The following is a 6972-nucleotide window of genomic DNA, read 5'->3' as shown; positions in this document are numbered from 1 at the left end:
TTTTCTGTGGTCACTGTGAATATGATATTTTAAAATCACATTGCCTAACTAGTCATTGCTAGTAAAGAAGAACACTATTATTTTAATGTGTTTACCCTGTAACCAGTCTCTTTGCTGAGATTTCTCATTAATTTTAATAGTTTTTCAGTTGATTCTCTGGAGTGTTCTAGGTATCAAAATATATCTTTTGCAAATAATGATAATTTTGTCTCTTCATGTTAAGCCATTATTATTCAAGCAAAACTATCTTTCTTGCAGAAAATAGAAACCTATGCGATGCAACACAGGGAGATGTGAATGCGTCTGGTGGGGGTTGGGCAGTGAAGGAGCAGTTATGGAAAGGACACATCCAGATGCCATGGAAACTGGAGCCTGATACAGCCTGGTCTCATGGGAACTGGAGCTAAGGCGCTTACTAGCAACCAAAGCCTCTTTTTCTGTCCCTTAGGAGCTATATGATATTTTGTTTCTTCTTCACTTCTTGAGTTTCTAATCTCTCCTTGTGTCTGTCTTCTCTTAGAAAACTTTCTCTTCTGGCACTGGCTGCTGAATGTATTCCTGTCCTCTTAGTGCTAACATCCAGCATGAACCCATGATCCTCCCTCTGCCTGTGTCCAGCAGCTCAAGAAAGAGATTCAGATTGCTGGCCAGTCAACAGGTTAGCCCATGTCGTTCAGGGGTCCACACCTGGTTCATGCAGCAGGGCCTAGGCTGGGATTGCGTCATATGGCAGAAACACGATTCTGAAGCCTGTCTCTCCTCCGGTCTGTGAATTCTGTTTTTTGGCAAGTTTTGCCGGTTTCAGACCATGAATGAAATAGCTGTTCAACTTCTTCTCTGCTCTTGAAGCAGTTTATAAAGTATGAGAATTATCTGTTGCTTGAAAGTTTGAAAGAAGTTACCTGGGGGGTTAAAAAAGCACACACACACACACACACACACACACACACACACACACTGGGATCTGCAGCTTTCAGGGAAGTAATTCTTTGATAACTCTTTCAATTCCTCCCATAGCTATTGCCCCAGTGAGGTCATGAGTATTTCTCTGTTTGTTTCTTCACTAGACCATGACCTCCTGGACAGACAGAGCCATGTTTCATTTATCTGTTTGAGCCCAGTTCCAGCCCAGGGCCTGGCCCTGAGCAGACCCTTGATTTGTATTGACTTGAGGTGATTCGAATCAGAAGTAACATAGATAATGAAAAGAGTACTAGATATGAGGTCAGAGGACTAGAGTTCTTGTATTAACTCTGTTTTTCACTAATTGGGAGGATTCAGGTCAGTTGCTTTACTCTGAGTCTCACTTCTCAAATGCGTACAATAGTGAAGCTTGGGATGAGAGTGTGTGTGGATGGAAATCTCCACCCTACTTTAACATCTGACTTAAGCTTAAATGTAAAAACCAAATTTCTACTGGTGAAATTAGGAAATATATATATATATATTGTTTAGAATCCTATGTTAATCCTTGTGGAGCTGGGGGTGGGGGGAGGGGGTATTGATGCACAAGTAAATAAAGTAAATACATGAAGTAGGTTTTATTTACCCTCTTACAGTGAAAGATCATCATTCGTTAGTTCAAGCCCCGAGGCCTTGCCTTCTCGATAGCGCATGAGGTACATGTGTGAAATCCAAACATTTTTATGAAAAATCCCAACCTAGCATCATTGTACGTGCCTGCCATTTTTAATGGGACTGAAAGCCTTTTTCTGATAATGTATTGTGTTTGAAAGTATCAACTGGACCCCTAATTCATGCATTTTCGGAAGATGCTGCCTTGGTGTTGACACTCCTCAGTGCTTTTGCTCACATCGATAAGAGTGTATGCGGATGCACATTCATAATGTCTTCAGATTCGGATCAGCTGGTGACAAGAAGGCCTTACACACAGTTAGGGTTCTTTCATGTGCCATTTGTTTTCCCAATCACATAGGGTATTTGAGTGTTCGCTCTTGGACGGTGGGAAAGAAGAAGGAAACCACCCTTCCCACACTAGGGTGATTGGGTGTCTTTCTTGCCCACTTGTAATGATCAAGGACAGTTTCCATCGAGAACACCTAAATTCACACAAGTCAGCAATCTGCTGAATGGCGTCTCGAGATCAGGTCGCACCGAACTCCAGTTTCTAGCATGCATTTCAAATATGAAACACAAGCACTGATTGCAAATCTGAAGACATTTTCATTTTGCCCCAGGCCAGGATTTTTAATTTAAAAAAAAATAAACCTGTCAAGGTCTGCAAGAAAGGCTTTTAGACATTCTGGCCAATGGTTTATTTAAAAATCCAATACTGCAATTTCCTCAGCAGCAGGAGGCAAGAGACCTCCTCTACATTGAACACCCCACAAATGGATGGTAGCCAGATTCCCAGCCCTTGAAACAGAAGGGACTTTACAGAAAGGATTCTCCTTTGCGGGCCCAGGACAGGGTATCTTGAATGCCACGTCTATGCAAAATATCTATGTATTTAGAAGCAAGGAGACCTGGTTTTCCATCTCGTTTACCATCCACGTGAAATGGGTATTCACATAGAAAATTTAAACACTAGATTAAAATTTTAAACATAAAATTTTAAATTTTTCATGGACCTGCCAATCATCTCCTCAACTCCAGCCATGTATAGCCCAAGAGCAGAGAAGAGGCCTCCGTAGGCACCGTGTACCCCAAACCTGTTGGTCACAGCTCTTTGGCCCGGAGAGCACCACTGACCCACTGGGCCAATCAGACTCCATGTCTCTGGGATTTGAAATCACTGGCTGCAAAGAGGGATGCAGTTAACTGCGGGCAAGGGGGTTGTAAGAGTCAATTATCTCCAGGGCAAAACCACCATTTTGTAGTAGCAAAGGATTATGGTTAATCTGAAGAAACAGGTCCTTAGACAGGAGACTAGAAGAGCACATGGGTAGACAGAAGCAGAGGTGGAAGACCAAGTAGCCCGAGAGAGAGAGAGAGAGAGAGAGAAAGAGAGAGAGAGAGAGAAAGCAACCACCTGATTATGTTCTAGTTCCTGTGAGGCCTGGAAGTTGATTTCCATGAAAGTTTCTCACTTTTTCTCCCCTTGAGTTTCTTTGAATGAATTTTGACTACTGGGCAACAACTGCCGAGAGAATTCCGGAACTCTGTATGGGAGCAGACTTTAGGTGCCTCTCCTCTTGCTGATTCATTCAGTTAACAAATATTTATCGAACATGTTTTATGAACCAGGATCTATAATGGAAGCCAAGAAAAAACAGTAAACAAGACAAGCACATCTTGTGACCTCATAGAACTTGCATTTTAAGAAAGAAAGAAAGAAAGAAAGAAAGAAAGAAAGAACAAAAGCAAAGGTAGGAGAACAAAACACATACATAAACACAGAAATGACAGCACGCTAACGAACGTACTAAATAAAAAAAAAAAAAAAACGAGAAGCAAATAGAATTCTGAGACTTAGGAAAATGAGATGGGCCTCTTTTAAGAAGAGTGAGTAGTTGGGGCACCTGGGTGGCTCAGTCGGTTGAGGTTCTGACTTTGGCTCAGGTCATGACCTCACAGTCTGTGGGTTTGGGCCCTGCGTCGGGCTCTGTGCTGACAGCTCAGAGCCTGGAGCCTGCTTCAGATTCTGGGTCTCCCTCTCTCCTACCCCTCCCCCTCTCACGCTCTCTCTCTGTCTCTGAAAAATGAATAAACGTTAAAAAAAATTAAAAAAAAAAGAGTGGTCAGAGAAACCCTCAGAAGAAGTGATGCAAAAACTAAAACCCAAAGATGAGAAGGCAGTGACTCTGCAAAGAATTGGGGAAACACTGTCAGACAGGATTCCTATTGGTGCATTTAGGGTAAACGAATCTGGGTGTAATAACTCCCAAGTTCATGCTGTCTCTGTTCCTTCTCTGTGTGACACAGAAGGAGCACCAACGCTGAGCCATACAGAACTGGATATAACTACTGTCTCTGCTATGTAGTCTTGAGCAACCCAATCTGCTCCCTCTGAATGCCAATTTCCTCACTTGTAACATGGCGTTCAGGATGCCTGAGCTGCAGATTTGTTAAGAGGTCTAGCAATGATGTTTATAAGGGTCTAACCCAGAAGGCTCCCAATAAATAGGGGCAACTTTTATTATGACTATTTTTTTTTACCCTGAGCCTCCGTTCCACCAAACTGTAGGGACAGGAAATAACCTTACACCTTAGGACGCTGGAAAGCTTACATGAGCCATGTGGGCACAAGGAAGGAAATAAAGATTAGAGAAGGAAAAAAATGATGTAAATAATAGAAAACAGAGCAAATAAACAAAACCAAAACTTTATTCTTTGAAAAGATCAACAAAGTTGACAAATCTTTGGTTAGACAGGCCAAGGAAAGGGAAGATTCAAATTACTAACATCACGAATGAAAGAACTCTCATTATCACTGGCTTTAAAGATATAAAACAAAATTATAAAATGGTACTCTGGGTAGCTAACCCACAAAATAGATAACCCAGAATAAATGAACAAATATTTAGAAAGACATAAGCTACCAAAACTGACTCGGGAAGAAATAGAAACTCTGAAAATAAGTAAAGAGTTCAAATTAATAATAGTAATTTTAAAATCCCACAAAGAAAAGCCTAAGACCTGATTCACTGTTGAACTTCATCAAACTTTTAAAAAAGAGTTGACATTATCGTCTACAAAATCTCCCGCAAAAATATAAGGAAAGGAAATACTTCTCAAATCATTCTATAATGCAAGAACAAAACAAAAACAAGAACAAAAAAAAAAAGAACTAAACACCAATATCTCTTATGAATTTAGATGCAAAATCCTTTAAAAAGTACTACTAAACTGGGGTGCCTAGGTGGCTCAGTCAGTTAAACGTTTAACTTTCAGCTCAGGTTATGATCTCAGGGTTCATGAGTTCGAACCCTGCATCAGACTCTCTGCTGTCAGCACACAGCCCACTTTGGATCCTTTGTCTCCCTCTCTCTCTGCCTCTTTCTCTCTCTCTCTCAAAAATAAATAAGCATTTAAAAAATACTAGCAATGTGAGTTCAACAAAATACAAAAATAATTTTGCACCATGAGCAAGTGGGATTTGTCCCAGGAACACAGGATTGGTTCAACATGTGAAAATCAACCAATGAAATGTACCACATTAATGGAATAAAAGACCGAAAGTACATGATAATATCAATAGATATAGAAAAGGCATTTGACAAAAATTCCACGTTCTTTTATAATAAAAGCACTCAGCAAAATAAAAATTATTCCTCAGCCTGATAAAGGATACCTACAAAAAACCCACAGCTAACAACACACTTAATGTGGAAAGACTGAAAGCTTTTTCTCTAAGATCAAAAACGTCTGCTCTCAGCATTTCTATTCAGTGTTGTCCTGGAAGTTCTATCTGGGGCATTTAACAATATAAAAGCTATTCTAATTGGAGAGAAAGAAGTAAACTATCTCTGTTTGCAGATGACATGATTTCATAAATAGAAAATCCTAAGGAATGCACAAAAAACTTTTGGAGTTAATGGATTTCACCAAGTTTTTAGGACATGAGATTAATAGGCAACAATTAATCGTATTTTTATACAGTGACAATAAACAATCTGAAAATGAACTTAAGGAAACCATGCTATTTACGAATGCATTGAAAATAAAACATGAATAAATTTAACAAAATTTAAGTAAAAGACAAAGAGGAAAAGACATATCATGTTCATGGATCAGGAAACTTAATATTGTTATGATTTATGTATGCATTTAAAGCAATCTTTATCAAAATCCATCTGGCTTTTTTGAAAAATTGACAAATGGATTCTAAAATTCATATGAAAATGCAAGGGATCTGCATAGCGAGAGCAATTTTGAGGGTGGGGCAGAAGTCTGGAGAATTCACAATTTCTGGTTTCAAAACTTAACAGGAAAAAAACAAAAACAGTAATCAAGATAGTATGGCACTGGTATAAGGATAAAAATATAGGTAAATAGAAATGAAAGCCCAGAACCCTCACATTTATGGTCAATATATTTTCAACAAAGATGCCAAGACAATTCATTCACTGGTCGAAATAGTTTGTTTGGTTTTTTTTTTTTTTTTTCAACAATAAGTGCTGGGATAACCAAATATTCACATGAAAAGGAAGAAAGTTGGGTCCTTCTTTACACCATATATAAAACTCGTCCAAAGTGTATTATAGACCCATATATAAGATAAAACTATAGAATTCTTGGAAGAAAATATAGGAGCAAGCCTTTGTGACCTTGGGCTAGGCAATGGTTTCTCAGATATGATGCCAAAAGCACAAGTGACAGAAGAACAAATAGATACATTGAACTTCATCAAAATTAAAAAACCAAACAAACAAAAAAGCAAAAAACCCTTTTATGCTCCTAAGGACCCTTGGAGAATGTGAAGAGAAATGCATAGAATGGGGAAAATGCTTGCTAGTAATATATTTGCTGAGAGATTTGTATCCAAAACACATAAAGAACTCTTAGAACTCAATAATGAAAAGACAACCCAATAAAAAAGGGGTAAAGAATCTGAATGGACATTTCTCCAAAGAAGATGTAACAATGGCCAATAAACATAAAAAAAGATGCTTAACATCATTAGCCCTTAAATAAACGCCAACCAAACCATACTCATACCTCTTCACACACCTTAGAATGGTTCTAATAAAAAAGATAGACAATAACAAATGTTGGCAAGAATGTGGATTATTGGAACCCTTACACCCTACTGTTGGAAATATAAAATGGTACAACCACTTTGGAAAACAGTCTGACAGTTCCACAAAAGTTCGGGGGGCAGCAGGTGGAGAGTGACGGCTAACAGGTATGGGGTTTCCTTTGGAGGGATGATGAAAATGCTCTAAAATTGATCGTGAGGGTTGCACGACTTTTGAATACCCTAAAGACCACTGGATTTTGTACCTAAATTGGGTGAATTGTGCACTGTGCTAATATTTCAGTAAAGTTGTTAAAATCTAGGGGCAACAA

The sequence above is a fragment of the Panthera onca genome, chromosome D4 (assembly GCF_046562875.1).
Source record: "Panthera onca isolate mPanOnc1 chromosome D4, mPanOnc1 haplotype 2, whole genome shotgun sequence".
In the NCBI taxonomy this organism is placed as follows: Eukaryota; Metazoa; Chordata; class Mammalia; order Carnivora; family Felidae; genus Panthera; species Panthera onca.
The sequence above is the reverse complement of the archived record's forward strand: the minus strand, read 5'-3'. Positions refer to the sequence as shown.